The 18,076-nt window shown below is 44.6% G+C and overlaps 1 long non-coding RNA gene and 1 pseudogene across 2 annotated transcripts in view; one reads left to right on the forward strand and one right to left on the reverse strand.

Moving 5' to 3' along the window:
- LOC114707340 overlaps positions 1-18,076 on the reverse strand; it is a 242,212-nt gene that overhangs the window by 179,050 nt on the left and 45,086 nt on the right. For both annotated transcript variants that reach the window (XR_005090426.1, XR_003736639.2), the window contains exon 2: positions 8,784-8,860. This is a non-coding gene — a long non-coding RNA (uncharacterized LOC114707340). The remainder of the gene's footprint in view (positions 1-8,783; positions 8,861-18,076) is intronic.
- Positions 13,795-13,890, forward strand: LOC114707347 (annotated as a pseudogene).

Raw genomic sequence — 18,076 nt, forward strand, 5'->3', positions numbered from 1 at the left:
AATGCCCTCCAGTTGCCTTTGGAGATCACTTCATCTCACGGTGATGTCACTCTGGGACAGCTCCCTAGTTTGCTTTCTATTGCTGCCATCAAACACCATGACCCAAAGGAACCTGGAGAAAAGAAGGGTTTGCTTCCATTTACACTTCCACTTCACAACCCATCATCGAGGGAAGTGGGGCAGGAACCCAAGGCAGGAGCCTGGAGACAGGAACTGAAGCAGAGGCCATGGAGGAGTCTGCTCACTGGACTCCTCCCATGGCTGCTCAGCCTGCTTTCTTTCACGGCTCCGGACCAATTGACCAAGGTGGCACCGCCCACAGTGGGCTGGGCCTTCCCAAATCAATCATCAATCCAGAAAACGCCTCCACAGACTTGCCAAAGGCAAACATGATGGAGGCCTTTTCTCGGTTATGGCTCCCTTCTTTCAGATGAGCTGAAGGTATGTCAAGTGGACAAAGGAACGGCCAGCGCAGAAGGCGCCTGGCTGCATCTTCCACTGGTGGCTGACCATGAGCTTCCTCGGCAACCATGTTCGTTCTGAACTCTTTGCACTTCTCACAGCTTTTTGGTCAGGGTCCTGGTCCTCTTTTTAACTTTATGCTAGCTTTGAGGAAATAGATTTGTAGAGGACAAAACATGTGACTGTGTGGTTCCATCCACATCCCTCTCTCCAAATGCCACTCTGCCGCCACCACCTGCCCACGTGCTGTTTGTCTGTGAGGATACTCCAAACAATGGCTTGCGTGGACCACAGAAAATACGAGCTCTTGCTGTTCTGAAAATCATTCCGTGTGCATGAGGAGTTCAGGAAAGCAGCAACACCAAGGCGATCAATTAACAAGACAGCCACGAGCCTTGGTTCAGGACAACATCTTTACTTAACCTAAACCATGAACACTCTCAGGCAGCTAGCCATGTGCCGAAGGTTCTGCTGCTGAGGACAAGACAACCGCCCAGCACCGAGCTGACCTCAGCCGCCTGAGTTCAGCCGCGCGCTGATGCTGGTCACACAGCGGGACCCTGACACACCCATCAGCAGAGTCCTCCATAGTCGGTTCACCTGTCAGCAGGCTTGGGAAGCAGCGCAAGGTTTCTGCTCTGGACTCTGGATTTGAAGCCCAGATCTACCAGAGGGAGTAGCTGCTTAGGAGGCAACCATGCTCAGGGGAGAGCACTTGCTGTTGCAAGCCCAACAAGCCCAAGCCCAGGGAAAAAAGAAAGAGAACCGGTCCCACAAAGTTGCCCTCTGACCTCCACTACACATCAATACACTCAGAGTAATAATAAATATTGCTAAAAGCTACTTAATGTCAACAGGGTATGGTGGCACTGCATACTATAGTGTAGCACAGTCCCTGGTGTTCCTAAGTTCTCAACAGATTTGGCTTTTTATTATGATGGTTATGTCTCGGCTCCTTAACTATTCATGAAGTATTTAAAGCAATGGACTGAATATCACCCTTAATTATACCCTCAGCCAGCTGTAGACCAAGAGCACAGGCACAGCCTCTGCGGTAACTGCGGCTGAATTCACCCCGGCTGTGCCGTGTGATACTGAGCAACTCACCTGACCCTTCTGAGACTCTTTCTCCTAATTTGTAAAATGGACCAACTGTCAGAGTTTCTCGGCGTTATCCATGTACATCTGTATGTAATGCACTGAAATAAGTATAAACAGCAATCACTGTGAGCACAGCTACTAAACTGAGTTAGGAATGCATTTTAAAGGTGCAAGTGTGTGACTGCAAGTGTATGAATGCCACATCATGTGTGTATACGTCTGAAGACAGCTTTGGGCATCCATCTTGGCCTCCCATTTGATTGAGACAGGGTCTCATGTTTGCTGCTGGAAACCCCAGGCTAGCCCAGGGGCTTTCAGGGCTTCTCCTGCTCCCATCTCTCCACAAGAGCACTGGAACTACAGATGCCCACTACCATGTCCAGCTTGATGTGAGTTCTGGGCATTTGAACTCAGGTCTTCCTCTTTGCATACCAAGTCTTTTACCCACTGAGCCATATCCCACCTGAGTGCATTTTAAGGACAAACAACATGTGTTTGGTTCTTCATCATGGGAAGGATATTCTATAGAAAGATTTGATGATATTCCTGTGATCAATTACTTTAGGTGATTATATCCTAACTTTATCCCTGACACACTGATCCAAAGGTGTAACAGGGGTTGCACAGGTCAAAATAGGACTCAACTCTATAAATTATTCTAATGAGGGGAAGTCATCTTCTAACTGTGGACCTGGTGTGACCATTATATTTGATGCCCAGTGCAGTGAATTTGAGTCATATCCCTATTCACACACATAGTTTTGGAGAAATTTGGAGAATGTTGGCATCATTCCCATGTACATCAACCCCTCCTGAGATACACTGTCTGGCACATAACCTTTTGGAAGTTCAAGGAAGATTCATCCTTTGCACTTTATTGTTTCTAACAGAACCTTAATTAAGACCAGATGGGATACAGCAAGAAAAATGAGGGAAACAGATTATTGCTTCTTGGCCAACGAGATGCCAAGAGCAAAGCTTCTAAGACGGGTCTGTGTTAGGATGCTGTGCCCTAAGGAAATGAACTTCCTGCAAGCTTTACATGGGTAAAGCCTCAGGTCTGGATCACAGTGGTCATACTGTATACACTCTGAGATATGATATGTATGATAACATTCAATATTACAACTCTATGAGATAGTGATTTCTCCCTCCCTCTCTCCCTCCCTCTCACTCTCCTGTCTTCCTCTCTCCATCCTCTCTCACTCTCTCTCTCTCTCTCTCTCTCTCTCTCTCTCTCTCTCTCATCTGATTTTAATTCTGAGATTTAAAGAACAAAATGAGGCCAAACTGTGGGATGCACCTGTAATCTTAGCACTTGGAAGACTGTCCCAGGCTAGCCTGAGTAGCAAGATCTTGTCTCAAAGGGAAAGGACAAGTAAAAGGAATTGTTTTCATCTTTTACAGCTAAGAAGTTACAAAACCATGTTTAAAACTCAAATCAGTTTGATAAACAACCTCAGCTAATTTTTATCACCTGTTAATCCAAAAATACTCATGTTCTTTGTAATCCCTGACCTCAGACCTACAACTGAAGGATAGGTTTGGCCAAACCTGTTCCACCCTATAACCAATGACATTTAGGGCACAAGTACAAAGTCCAACCTACCCAAGAAGACTATTCCATGAAAGTGTAAAATTATATATTGTCATAGTTAATATCCCAGGGGATGGAGTTTATAGACTAGTGACCTTGTATCCCCTTCACTGGACAGCTTTAAGAAAGGCAAGAGACTGAGTTCAAACTGACTGAGCACTTACTGTCAAGTCTTGTGCCAAATGTTTGCAGATATTATCACATCGTCCACCAGTAACACTGAAAGGAAGAAATTAGTAGCTCTGCTTTGCTGGGAGAACAGTTAGAGACAGAAGTTATGTGGCTTGACCAAGGTCACTCATTAAAAACCCACGTTTGTTTTAATAAGCTCAACCTCCCTCAGGGACATGATTCACACAGCGAGTGACGGGATTTGCACCCTGGATATGTCCCCAACGTACTTTTCAAACATCACACCGGGCTTTCTGGAAAGGGTTGTGATCAAAAGAAGCTAAATGTTGGTGTCATTACAGAAAGAAGTCTGGGTATGGGGGCTCAGGACTGGGGAGCCTTCCCTAGAACACCACCCTCCTCCACAGCTGACTGCAAGATTCCCGGCACAGCAGGAGCTTCATTTTGCCCTGCTAAGCAGTGTGCTCCTTCTTCCCTGCACTCCCGTCTCCTCCTCACCCTGAGCCCAGCGGAGGGAAAGTTCTCCTTCACTGTGGTCTCTATGCTCTTAGAAATTACAACATGTTCAGCATGAGCTTTAATTGTGGAAAGAGAGGTGTTCAGTAGAAAAAGTCACACCTGAAGATTCTCCATGCCGCAGACAGACCCCAGTGGCATGACGATAGTAAAATTACAGCTGTATAAATTACACCATGTCAAGGGAGATCCTGCGTTAGTGCTTCCTGAGCAAGCCTACGTTCCTATGACTTACTAACTCAGCTTCAGAAAGTATGTCCAGGAGAAGACCTGGCTGGCAAAACCATGTTTACCTTATGCATCCTTTAAGGAACTCACCAAATTAAAACTTACCATTTTTAATTAAAGCAACTTTTGATATCTATAATAATTCTGAGCTGACTCCTTCCATACTGAGAATTTTCAAGAGTGCTTTTAGGAGGAAAATAGTTATTAAATGATCAGTCAGATAAAGCCCCGCTTATCCCTGGAGACAGCTAGCTAATGGAGCTCACAGCTGCCCCAAGGAGCAAAGAGAAGAAACACTTCTAAGTTACAACTTTTCGTAGCTGCGTTCAAAAGCAGAGGGCCATGGGAGAACTCTATCATCCAAGATAGTGACCACAAACTACAATCAGCTTCTGAGGCCATGGCATGTGGCTGTAACTTAGGAGATAAATTTTGAATTATATATCATAATCTAAGCCACTTATACCTCAATTTATATAACACATATAATCAGGGTGTAACACATTAGATAGCACAATTACAGAACAATATTTGTAATGAACATGGACATAAATATACCAAAAATATTTGCAAATGGGATCCAGTAGTTTAGAAGGATAAAATATAATGACCAAATAAGGCTTATCCAGAGAAATGCAAATATGCTTCAAAAAAAAAAAAATCAACCAATGTGCCAGGCAGAGTGGCACATGTCTGTAATCCCACATCTAGGAGGTGGAGTCAGGAGGATCCTAGTTTGGGATACATAAGTGTTTCAAGACAAACAAAAATCCAATCAATCCATGAGTTTCACCATATCACGAGAATAAGTAGGAAAATCTATAGGATCCTATCAATAGATTCAGGAAAAGAAAAGGAAGACAAATAACTTGGAATCCACCATAACAAGCTAGTAATTAAAGGAAATGTTTGAACTGATAAAGGGCATCTGGGAGCAAAAACCTACAGGTAACATCATGCTTAATGCAAAAGGTCTGAATACTTCCCATCTAAAATGAGAAACCAAGCAAGGAATGGACCTACTCTCATCAATCCTAGCCAACATGTGACTACAGACAGGTCCTGGCCAAAGCAATAAGTCAAGAAAAAGAGATAAAATGTATACAGATTCTTCCACATAATCAGTGTCTCTATTATTCTAGTACCTTTAAACTGCCAAAAACCTTTTACTCAAAACTCCAAAATAAATAAACAGCCTGCTAGTTAAATCTGATGCACAGCCGCCCCCTGGGCCCAGCTGTGCCACTGGCTTTTCAACTCTGTTAGTTTGTCAGGGGCTGCTATGACAAAGTGCCACCAGTTGGGTGACTCACACCAGAAACTTCTCATCTCACAGCCCTGAAGTCCAGTTCCAAAGTCAAGAGTTGAGAGCAGGGTTGGTTCTTTCCAACAGACGAAGACATCAGTCTATCACATGCCTTCTGAAAGGCTGGAGGCCATCTTTGAGTTCCTCTGCAGGTGAAAGCACCAGCCCAGGCTCTCTGCTCCCCATGCACATCCTGTATGCCCTCTGGACCTAATTTTTCTTTTTAGTAAGGACAGCTATTTTACTGAAGCAGGGCCTACTGCAATGGCAAAATATCTTTGCCAATTATATCTGCAATGACCCTGTTTTAAATAAGTCTACTTTCTGGAATACTTGATGTTATTGCTTCAGTGGGCAGTTGATTTCTTTTATCTGTACCTGGATTCATTCATCTGTCAAATGGAGCTATTATTGTGAGGTTTAAAACCGTGAACCTATACAAGTCACCTACAAGATCCATCATTCTTACCTGAATAAAGACTCACTTGTTTTTACACAGATAACAGATTAAGAATGGTTTCTATGTTTTTTTTAAAACATTGGAAAGATTTAAAAGAAGAGCTTCCAACATGACTCAACCAAAAAAGGACTTGCCTTGCAAACTCGACAACCTGAATTCAATCCCCAGAACCCACAAAAATGTGGAAGGAGAGGGCTGACTCCAGAAAGTTGTCCTTGACATCCACATTCACACTGCACACACACACTGCACACACACACACCACATACACACACACATACACACACAGGTACACTAATAATAAGTACATATTTTTAAATCAAAAGGAAAAATATCCCAAGGCACACAAAGCATACAACTTACATTTCAGTGTCCATCAGTAAAGTTGTGTTGGACTCACCCACACCCTCTAGCTAATATATTGCCGATGGCTGCTTTTGCCCTGCAGTAGCTGAGCTAAATATCTATGGTTCCGTGACCACATGGACACAGAAGCTGAAATTATCGACTGTATGACTGTTTATAGAAAATGTTTGTCAACCATTGACTTGCCATGGTTTGACTATGAAATGCCTCCAGTAGGCATGTGTTTAAATACTTTGTCCCTGCTGGTAGTGCTGTTGGGGGAGGTTGTGGAACCTTTGGGAGGTGATGTTTTTTGCTGGGAGAAGTGGGTCACTAAGGGGCAGGGCTTGAGGTTTTATGGCCTGCCTCCTCCCTTTTCCTCCAGTGTGAGGCCATCAGGAGCCCCAACCTCACACTCCCACCACCACTGACCCTGCCTCCCTCACGTGGTCTCCCATCACCACTGGTCCACTCAACACCATGCCTCCCTCACATGGTGGACTGTGTGTCCTGAAACTGGGAGCCACAGTGAATCTAACTATGCTGCTTTTGTCACAAATTCTGTCATAGTGATGAGGAAACCACTAATACAGTTACTCGGGATTTACTAAGAACTGTGTTAATGTTAATATATTAACAGCATGTTAATATCTGTACATTAACTACATGAATACTCAGGTATTAAAATTCACTTCATTGGTATTCATGTTAACTGTGTTGCCATTGCTTGTGGCTTTATTTTTCTCCTTTCTTTCACTTACAGAAAGGCTCAACTGCCTCTACAATGCTTTCTGTACCAAGAACTCTCAGCCCTGTGTCCAGAGGCCCCTGTCCTCCCCAGCTCTTCCCTTGCACCAGCAGGTCCCTCGCTCCTCTCCCTGCATGGAGCAGCTGCTCTCCCGGCTGAATCAAGTGCAGCCCAGTGAGTAGGCTTTTCTCCTGCTTGTCTCAGCAATTTCCTTTTCCCTCACTGCACAAGCTCCAACAGTTCCTGCGGGTCCAAAGGTGAGTGCTTCCAAACTTGCATTATTTATATATGAGAAACTCAGAGGGCTTTCTCTCGCTTGCATGTCATGTCAGCATTTGGCATCCCAAGTGCCACACTCCTTCCTGCCCAAGCTGCTGCTTGCTTCTGACAAACTGTAGGAAATTGGATCTTGGGGGGAAAGATCTTGGGATGGTTAATGCAATAAAGAATCACCTGTGAGATGGGCCTCTTGGCATGACTGTGGGGATCATCTTGATTACCATAACTAAGAGACCCATGGTAATCTGTGAGCAGCAGCCTTCCAAGGGTGGGAATCCTGGACTATAAAAGGGGACCACTCTGAGAGGGAGAGCTTACTGTGCTTCCTGGCTGTGGTTGGAGGTGATGGGCATCTTCAGGCTTTTGCCACCTTGACTGCTGGGCCACTTGAGCAGACATAGACCCTTTGTCCCATAAGTTGCTTTTGCAGGCCATTTTATTATCACAGCAGCAGGAAAAAGGCTAAGGCAGATGAGTACGTACTTCGCCTCCCTTCCTTCGGTGGCGTCAAAAGAAGGAATGAAGCATTGCTTTCCTTGGATGGCCTATCTGGGATACCCAGGAAGAAGGGGGCAGAGAAAGACACAGGTGGATGTGACAGCAGTATGTGGGGGTGTCTGCCAAGGGGAGGGACAGAATGTATTTCTCTATACTGAGTCAGCAAAACTGGCAGAAGGGGAGAAAAACTTCACGGTTCAGATGAGGAAAAGATACTTATGGTTGCAGTGGTTTGAAGGGTAGAGCTTGTCACTGGCAGAGACCACAGTTATTTTGGCTCCACATAGCCATGGCTTTGTATCAGTTGTCATTTTGTGTCCTCATTTTTTTTAAAACCCCTTTTAAAATTGTAGGGTTTAGGAATAAAACCAAGTTACAGACAGATTAAAGTCTTTAACTCTTAATTAAAGGTTTTCATTCAGCCATATGCATTCAGCCTCAGAATTTTTCATCCAGACTTCCCCACAGCCATGGAGAAAGAATGAGACAAATCTAAAAATAAGTCAGCTGCATGCACAGTCCCCCTGAGGTCAGGCATTGTCCCCAAGGAGGACACAGCTGTTGTTATCTCTGTTGTCATGCCACTGTGGACAGGGACATCTTCTGATTAAAATCCAGTGGGACAGAACTACCAAAGAGGACCCTAGGATTGGGTTGTTCTCAAGTGACCTCATGTTCCAGAAAAAATTCCCCCCCCCATCTTCTTCCCCTCATCCTGAGCTTCTTTCTGCTTTCCCTACCAAACTCCCCTCAATGGCATCTCAAGCTTCAGTCACTGATGCCAAGAGCCTTGGCTGCAATACCTCCCTTCCTTTCACACCTCACATCCATCCGTCCACAAACTTCCTTTTACCCAGGACTGGGTATGTAACTTCTGGAGTGCAGTGTGAAAGTTAGCCCCGGCTCAGAATTAAAAATTTAAAGATGGTGACAACAGAGCATTTAAAGCAAAAGCAAGGCCCTTCTGAGTGAGAAAGGGACTTGGTATGACTGCAGGGGTGAAGCCAGCCCCTGAAGACCCCAAGGCAGCCAGAATCACGCCACACAGCATCCTTGACTGGAACACTTATCACATCTGGGCTGCTGACATCACATCCACACTACCCCTCACCTGAGCTTCTGTAGCTGAGCAGCCAGAGAGATGCAAGTAACCTTACTCTTCTGCTCAAAGCTTTCCATGGATACTACCTGTTGAGCAAAGCAAAAAGATGAATTTCTCCAGGACCTGTGTGAGCTAACTCTTGACACCACCTCCTCTGCACATTTTGTTTCAACCCATAGCACCCCTGACCTCCCCCAACCCAGCCAGGCATCACACAGCACCCCTGACCTCCCCAACCCAGTCAGGCATCACACAGCACTCCTGACCTCCACAACCCAGCCAGGCATCACACAGCAACCCTGACCACCCCAACCCAGCCAGGCATCACACAGCACCCCTGACCTCCACAACCCAGCCAGGCATCACACAGCAACCCTGACCACCCCAACCCAGCCAGGCATCACACAGCACCCCTGACCTCCCCAACCCAGCCAGGCATCACACAGCACCCCTGACCTCCCCAACCCAGCCAGGCATCACACGGCACCCCTGACCACCTCCAGGCTAGGTTAGCATATACCTCCATGGTACCATTACACCTGCTGTGCCTTCGTCCTCAAGCTTTCCTGCCGCACATGTACACCACATTTGCTCTCTCACTCCAAGCCTTATTCAGCCAGCAAACACTAACTGAGTACAAATGATGCACCAGACTTTTTTCAAGATGATTAATCATGGCCGTCTGAGCAGGTCTGTGGGGTAGGAAGGACCTTCCCCAGATTCTGCAGTACCTTCCTGTGGCAACCCAAATAGGAGCAATAAACTAGCATCTCTCTGACTGAGTAAACTGTCTTGTAAAATGGCTGCCTTACAACTCTCTCTGGAAAATACTATTTATTACATTAGGAAAAAAAGTAACTCAGTTTACACTGTTGTGAAGCACCATTCTAATCCCTGCAAAAGAAAGCTGTTGTTTCTCCAAGTTTAAAAATGAAGAAACCAATTAAGTGATTTTTCCCAGGGTCACAGACCCATTTTTCTGCTGGACAACTGTTCATTATCATATTGATTTAGAGGAACTCTTTATATATAACAGCTACTATCCTCTTGAGCATTACATGTTTAGTATGCATAGTATGGAAATACTCCCCTTGTTGTGGCCAACTGTCCTTACAATCTGCTATCCATCTACCAGGCTACAAACACCAACTCAAATGAACATTTTATTTAGCCTTGTCTATCTATTGGTCATCTCTTCTGCAGCCAATTATACTGCATCATTAGCAACTTAAAACCATAAATGTTTATTATCATGCCCATATTCTAAGGATCAAGGGTGTAGGAACAGTTTAACTAGGAGGTCTTTCATAGAGGTTCAGGCAAGCTGACAGGCAGCATCTCAAGACTTCATTGGGTTGGAAAATCTCCTTATAAGCTCATTCATATGGTTTGAAGCCTTCACATTCACCTTCAGCGTAGGCTGTTCCATAGAGCTGCCCAGGGTGTAGCAGCCAGCTTCCCCTCTTAGTCACCCAAGAGACAGGAGATAAAAGATCATTTGGTGTAGGAACTGAATCTTTTTATAACTAATAAAACCCACCATCTCTTCTGCCCTTTGCTATTTGTCACACACACCAGCCGTGGTACAATGGGTGGGGAAGAAGTGCCCACACAAGGAAGCAGGGTCATTTGGTATGGCCTTAGAGATGGACTACATTACTGGTACACTGCTATCCTCCACTAGTCACGTGCTATGGACACACAATCATTGTCTTAGTTTCAGTTCTGTTGCTGGGATAAAATGCTATGACCACACAGCAAAGGAGAAACAACAGGAAACACGGAGGATGCTGCCTGCTGGCTCAAAAGCCCACTTACCCTCAGTCATCTTTCCTACATAGTGCACGACCATTTGCCTAGGGATGTTGCCACCCACAATGGACCAGGCCCTCCTACATCAATTAACAATCAAGACAATTACCCACAGACACACCCACAAGTCAATTGACCTAAGCAATCCCTCAATTGAGGCTTTCCTCAATTACTCTAGGCTGTGTCAAGTTGATGGTTCAAACTAACCTGGCAGTTGTGCACATCAAAATAACCATCCCATGAGCAATGAGTGACCAGTGAAATAGAAGACATGTAAGAGAATAGCAGACATGTATTATCAAGGTGTATCTCAATATACGCTATGATGTTTGTGCAATGACAAAACACCTAGTGATGCTTCTCTCAAAACTCATGCTGACATTGAACAACACATCACACACACACACACACACACACACACACACACACACACACACACACACTGAATGGCACCTTTAGAAAAGGAGAAACTTGTGTTTATGGGCTTAGAAAACTTAATCTCAAGGATGTATTTCCCAAGCTAAAGAGTTGGTACCTTCCAAAATTCCTCAAGACAAAGATTTTATACGTACCATGAAAACCTCTGGTTATTTGAAGCAATGTGGGGAGAGTTGTTTAAAGGATGTTGGACAACTTACAAAAACTCCAACATGACTGCAATGTTGTAAATTCAAAGGCAGGTAGAATGTGGAGGGTCCATCTTGAGAGGATATCCAGTGAGGACATCATAGTCTGCAACCCCAGCAGCTCCAACACTGGACAGCTGCATGGCCACTGGATTTCAATCTACTGTACTATAGGACAGTGAAGTGACTGTCTCTGCTGGCCAGAACCCATCCTACGTGGTCCTCCTTTGGGGAGTTTCTAATTTGAAGTCTAGGATGGGAGCATTTGATCAGAAGAGCCGTTTGACCAGTCGTGGGTTGGTGCCCTAGCGCTGAGGATCACTGAGCCAATACTTTCAGGCTACATGTAAGGAGAAAGCAGGCCATCCCTCATCTTTTAGATGATTCACTCAAACATAAGGACCTCAGGTATCAAGCAGCTAAAAGGAAACCAGAAGTTTCCACTACATCTGCAAAATGTGGCCTCCTGGAAGCATGGCATCTAACTAACCTGGAAAACTTCTGACCTGCGGGATATGTAGAAGATTAGCACCACTGGCACTAGTCACATAGAAGAAGATGGAGGCTCTGCCTCTAGCTTCACAGCTCCCCGTTTTCTCATCCTGCAACTAGAATATCTGATGAAGTCATGGGGAGGGAACGGTTATTTTGACCCACGGTTTCAGGAAGTGAAGCTCCTCTTCACAGGGAGGCACAGTGAGGGCAGCACCATAGGTTCTGAGGAGAACCTCTGGCATGGTTGGTGACCACAAGGAGAGCTGGGCTAGTCTCCAAAGGCCCTACCCCCTGTGACACACCTCCACCAGGCCTCACAACCTCCAGGGACAGCGCTACCCACTGGGAACCTTGTGTTCTAGCACCTGAGCCTATTGATAGCATCTCACAAGCAAACCATAGTGACAACCAAGTGACACTCTCCATCAGCAGTGTGAATGCCTTCAGCACTTTTGTGAAGACCTTGAACTCTTCTGGGCATAATTTTTTTCAGTGGATGACATAGGCTATGTTGTACTATGAAGGAACTGAATTGTATTGAAATACAGTTACAGAAGTGTTAAACAAGCTTCTGACAGAGCAGCATATATGCAATACACATTATCCTTATTAATACTCTAAAGAAAAAAACATATCAATAGGTTCAATAGCTACTACAATGTCAACAACATGATGAGAATAAAGGACATGGGGAGGTGCTGCAGCAACTGTAATGAGATATGGAAATAGCTCGGTAGTTTCCGCTGGTGACAGCTGTGGGGATCAGATGTGGCTGTGTTAACCGCACAGTGGTTTGTTGTCCACATCTGCAATTGAAGGAGTTCTGAAAATCAGAGGGCAATGAAAAATGCATTTCCTATGCAAGTTGATGAATCCTTTATATTCTCTCTAGAGAGCTGTAGGGACCGGCATGTTCATTGTGGGTTAGGAACCCTTGAGCTGGACAGTGAATATGTCCAACAGCCTAGCACTCTGATTAGAGGCTGGAACAGAGTGCACACAACAACCAATGGCACAGATAAAAATATGAAATGAAAGGGGGCTTAGAGGTTGCAAACTAGCCCTCATATATGGGGGAGTATGGTATGCATGTGGCTTTGAGTATGTCTACATGCACACATGTGTTTCCCATTATGAGACAGCCCTGCGTTTGCATGGGGGTACCATGGGGGCTGAAGAGATGGCTCAGTGATTAAGAGTGCTTACTGCTTTTGTAGAGGACCCAGGTTCAGTTTCCAGAATCCATATCAGGTGACTCACAACTTCATGTAACTCTGGTTCCAGGGAAGTCAATGCCGTCTGGCCTCCTCAAGCACTTGAATCAATAAATAAAAATAAAATCTTTCAAAATAAAAAAGAAATGCAGTATGCTGAGTTACTGCAGACATGTAACATCAGAGCCCCAGCCATTTCAGGAGAACCTAGTAGATATCTCCTGACCTTCTCCAATGTTGACACAGCAATTTTTACTATTTCATTTCATAGGTGAGTACATCAAAGTATGGAAAGATGAATGAAATAATTTATCCAAGGTTACCAGGCTTCTAACCAAAGGGGCTGGCATCATAGTCAGATTGCCTGGCTCTAAAGCCCAGGTTCATATCTCTTCTGTGGAGGTAATATTTAAACAACAACTTGTTTAAAACTCCACATGTATGTGCAATTGAAGCTTCAGATGTGTTATTATAACCATAAAATAAAATGATGTGGATACTCAATACACCATACAGTAGAAATGTGACATGTGTGAGGTAAGGAAGGGCTAGGCTGAGGCTTGGAAGGTAGCCGGTAGTTAAGAGCCCTTGGACCCAGGTTTGGTTCCCAGCACCTATGTTGTGGCTCACAACAGTCTGTAAATCCAGTTCCAGGAAATCCAGTGCCCTCTTCTGGCTTCCATGGGCACTGGTCACATGTGTGGTGCACTTATGTACGTGCAGGCAAAACACCAATACACATAAAGTAAAGTGAAAATGAAAATACAAAAATAAGAAATATATATATAGGGCCAAACATAGGAGAGGAGATAATTGATGGGCGGAAAAGGCCAAGGAAGTTTTCATTATATTGGTTGTTTTATTTATTAAGCAGTGTTCACATATACTAAAATTGGAATGATACAGAGAAGATTAGCATGGTCCCTGCACAAGGATGGCATGCAAATTCATGAAGCATTCCATATTTTTGAAAAATGGGCCTTGGTGGTTCGTGTTCCTAGAGTTGTGTCCATGCCAGTGGACCATGGCAGTTAGACACAGATGGTGCTCACATGCTCCAGAAGAGAATCTGACTTCACTGTGGCTGTTGTTGCTACTACAGTGGTAGCAGCCACCACTGCTACTGTTTCTGGTATTGCTATTTCATAGCTGGTTACTACAGCTAGTGCAGTGGAGACCCTGGCAGCAAAAGTAGCTACCACAGTTAATTATGATGAATTTAATTAGGCAGTAATATACATTTCAATTGGCTTTGATAGTTATAAAATTTATAAAACTCAAGTTCCATTTGCGTTTGGGATACCTTTTTTTTTTTTTGGTTTTTCGAGACAGGATTTCTCTGTGTAGCTTTGCGCCTTTCCTGGAGCTCACTTGGTAGCCCAGGCTGGCCTCGAACTCACAGAGATCTGCCTGGCTCTGCCTCCCGAGTGCTGGGATTAAAGGCGTGTGCCACCACCACCCAGCTGGGATACCATCTTACGAGGACTCCAATTTGCAGTAAGGCTCGTTAAGGAAGGGAATGGCTCAATTGCCATTAGCCTACTGGCTATAAGTGGGCTAGGACTTATGTTGGTCTTTTCTGTGTTAAACACACAGATTGCAAGCCCAGCGCCACTTTGAGATCTTTGGCAGCAGTTCACCCTACAGCTCACACATGGTTGAGCCTGTATGATAATGAGTATTCAATGACGGGTAATACCTGAGGGGCATGCACCAACCTAAGACAGGGGACCTGTGAGGCCTGGACAGGTACCCCCTATGACAGGTAAGGTGACATGCTGATGTCCCATGCAGCCTAAGACAGAAGCTCATTTTTTAGTAAAAAGGGGGAACCTGTTGGGCCCTGCCCCCCCTTCCTTGAGTAGCTGTTGCCTTGCTTGCTGACCTTGACCAGATGTCCTCCCTATGCTAATTCCCTACCGGTTTCCTTCCTCCTAAATGCTTACCCGAGGTTCCTTGTTTGTGTATCTTGCATTTGGTGTAAACAGCTAGGATGCAAGTATGTAAAACATCTGTACCGAACTTCTGACCTCCAGGGTTCTCCCACTGTGCTGTAAGCCTGTATTTAAGGCCTTTTCCCTCCTAAATGGCATTCAGCATTCTGCTGAGATGAATGACCGGCTGTCTTGTGTCTGTTTTAATCCTCAGCCCTCACATGGACATGGTGAATGGGTGGTGGCGTGGGCACTACAGGAGCAAACAGCTGCTCCACACCTTACCGTGTGAATTACTGCACTCAAATTGTTGTCCAATAGAGAAAAGATTGCTGGAAAGAATTGCCACACACATGAGTGATCCCACATACACTGAACTTTGATATTGTTTACATTTTGACAATGTCACTTTTCTTTTGCTATTTAAAATAAGAAAAGGTGGGATGGAAGAAAGGAAGAGGGGCCCATTGGTGGGAGGAGTGTGAGAAGTCTTCTTGGTATCAAGCAATGTTCTCTTTCATGAGTGTGATGTCCTTGCAGGTCATCTTAGTAATATCTGATGTTCTGCCTATGAATGATCCTTTTCTGAATATATGTTAAACATCAGAAGTATAGCTACATGAAGATGTCATCTTGTAAATATCCAAAAGAGGTAGAATATCCGAAAACCTGGTACCAAGCCATCCCTGGACTCAGGAGTCACTCAGTAGGTGTACATTCCCATTCAAAGGCTACAGGTACCAGACAAAAGCAGAGCACTAATTTAAGACTTTATCACAGCTCTCTGGGAATACCTGCTGCATTCTCTATGTGGTGGCTTTTGTCAAACAGCTGTTGACATCATAAGAGCCCAGAAAAACCTAGCCATATGGCCAGGTTCTGGAACGGAGGAACCTGAGGCACCAAAAAAGAAAAACAAGATTCTAAGTGGCACTAGATATCAATTATCTTCTCTTGTGGTGGTTTGAAAGAAGATGCTCTCCATAGGGAGTGGTGCTATTAGGAGGTGTGGCTTTGTTGGAGGAAGTGTGTCACTATGGGGGTGGGTTTGGAGGTATCATATGTTCAAGACACTGCCCAGTTGCTTCCACTGCCTGCAGATCAAGATGTAGAACTCTCAGCTCCTACTCCAGCACCAGCACGATGTCTGCCTTGCACACTGCCATGTCCCACCAAGAAGACAATGGACTAAACCTCTGAAACTGTAAGCCAGCCCTAATTAAATGTTTTCCTTTGTAAGAGTTTTGTGGTCATGGTATCTCTTCACAGCAATAGAAGGCCTGAGATGGAAGTTGACAACAGAGACTGAGGAATTGCTGTGATCAGCCTGACCATGCTTCTGTTTAGAGGAATTTGGATTTTGGAGTTTTAGTTAGAAAAGCAGTGGAATGCTTTAAGCACTGTTTAATGGATCATACTAGGAGGAGCATGGAAGACAATGGTGCTGAGGGTGATTTGAACTGCAAGGCCTGGCTCCAGAGGTTTCAGAGAAGAATATTAGTATGTAGGCTAGAGACTGTTCTTATGATATTTTGGTGAAAATGTGGCTGCTTTCTGCCCTTGCCCAAAAAAAGTCTGCCTGAGGCTAAATTGAAGAGCTTTTGATTAATTGCTTTGGCAGAGGAAATCTCAAAACAGGCAAGCACAGTAGACTCTGTCGTGTGGTTATTAGTGACAACTCTAATGAAGATCTATAATGAAAAAGAGCAAGCTGAGAAAGTAAAAATACCAAATGTACAAGTTGAGGAGAAAAGGGGAACCAAGAAGTGGAATGGAGCTAAGTAAGTCCTGTGTTCTGAATGGAGGCCCAAAGAGGCCATTCTGTGAAGCTGTGAAGGTGAAGCTTGGATTGCCTTGGAGACCCCAAGAGTTGTGGACTAGCTTCTAATAAGAAATGGAACCAGCCCAAGAAGAGGGACGTGTGTTGAAGTCAGCAAACCTGAAAGGAGTTGGAGATCTGAAGAGTGTTTTAAATCAGACATGGAGATGCAGAGTTTGGAGTTTGCCCAGCTGGTTTTCAGTCCTGCTTTGGTCCAGTATTTCCTCACTATGTTCCCTTCCCTAAATTTTGGAATGGTAATGTATATCCTGTGCCATTATATGTTGGAATTATATGATCTGCTTTTTGGTTTTGCTTTTACAGGGAATTACAGTTAAGAGATTACATGAATCTCAGAAAAGACTTTGAACTTTAGACTTCTAAGTAAGTTGAAACTGTTATAGACTGTGAGGACTTTTGAGGTTGAACTGAGTGCAATTTTGTGTTATGATACGGCTACAAGCCTATGAGGGCCAGGGAGCAGAATGTGGTGGTTTGAAAGAAAATAGCCTCCAAAAAGAGTGGCACTATTAGGAGGTGTGGCCTTGTTGGAGTAGGTGTGGTCTTTTTTGTTGAAGGAAGTGTGTCACTGTGGGGACAGGTTTTGAGGTCTCCTATGCTCAAGCTATGCCCACTGTGGGACATAGTTCACTTCCTGTTGCCTGGGGATCAAGATGTAGCTCCAGTACCATGTCTGCCTGCGCTCCACCATGACAATAACGAACCTCTGAGCTGTCAGCCACCCTAATTAAATGTTTTCCTTTGTAAGAGTTACCATGGTCATGGTGTCTCTTCACAGCAATAGAAACCTTAATTAAGACAGAAGTTCTTAGGAAGTCACTATAAGCACCTGTCTATCCTAGATAGGACTTCTATCACTGTGAAGAGATACCACAACCATGGAAACTCTTATACAGGAAAACATTTAATGTGGTGGCTTACAGTTTTCATATGTTTAGTCCATCATCATCATGGTGGGACATGGCGGCGTGCAGGCAGACATGACGCTGGAGAAGGAGCTGGGAGCCCTACATCTTGATCCTCAGGCAACAAGATATGAACTGTTCCATTTGGTGTGACTTGAGCATATATGAGACCTCAAAGCCTGTCCCCACAGTGACACACCTCCTCCAACAAGGCCACACCTCCTAATAATGCCACTCCCTCTAGGGACCGTTTTCTTTCACACTACCACGGTACCTGTAGTGGTTTGTCTTCCAGCCTCTCCTCAAGAGCACAGAAGATTTCTATAAATGAAGACTTTGCTCCTGCAAGTAGAGAGGAAAGAAAGAATTGAAATGTAGGAGGAAGAACCATGATTCAGAATCAGGAGGCCTAGTGTACTATCTAGTTAGTACTGTATAACAAACTGCCCCAAATCTCAGAATTTCATAGGGATGAG

The sequence above is a fragment of the Peromyscus leucopus genome, chromosome 8b (assembly GCF_004664715.2).
Source record: "Peromyscus leucopus breed LL Stock chromosome 8b, UCI_PerLeu_2.1, whole genome shotgun sequence".
In the NCBI taxonomy this organism is placed as follows: domain Eukaryota; kingdom Metazoa; phylum Chordata; class Mammalia; order Rodentia; family Cricetidae; genus Peromyscus; species Peromyscus leucopus.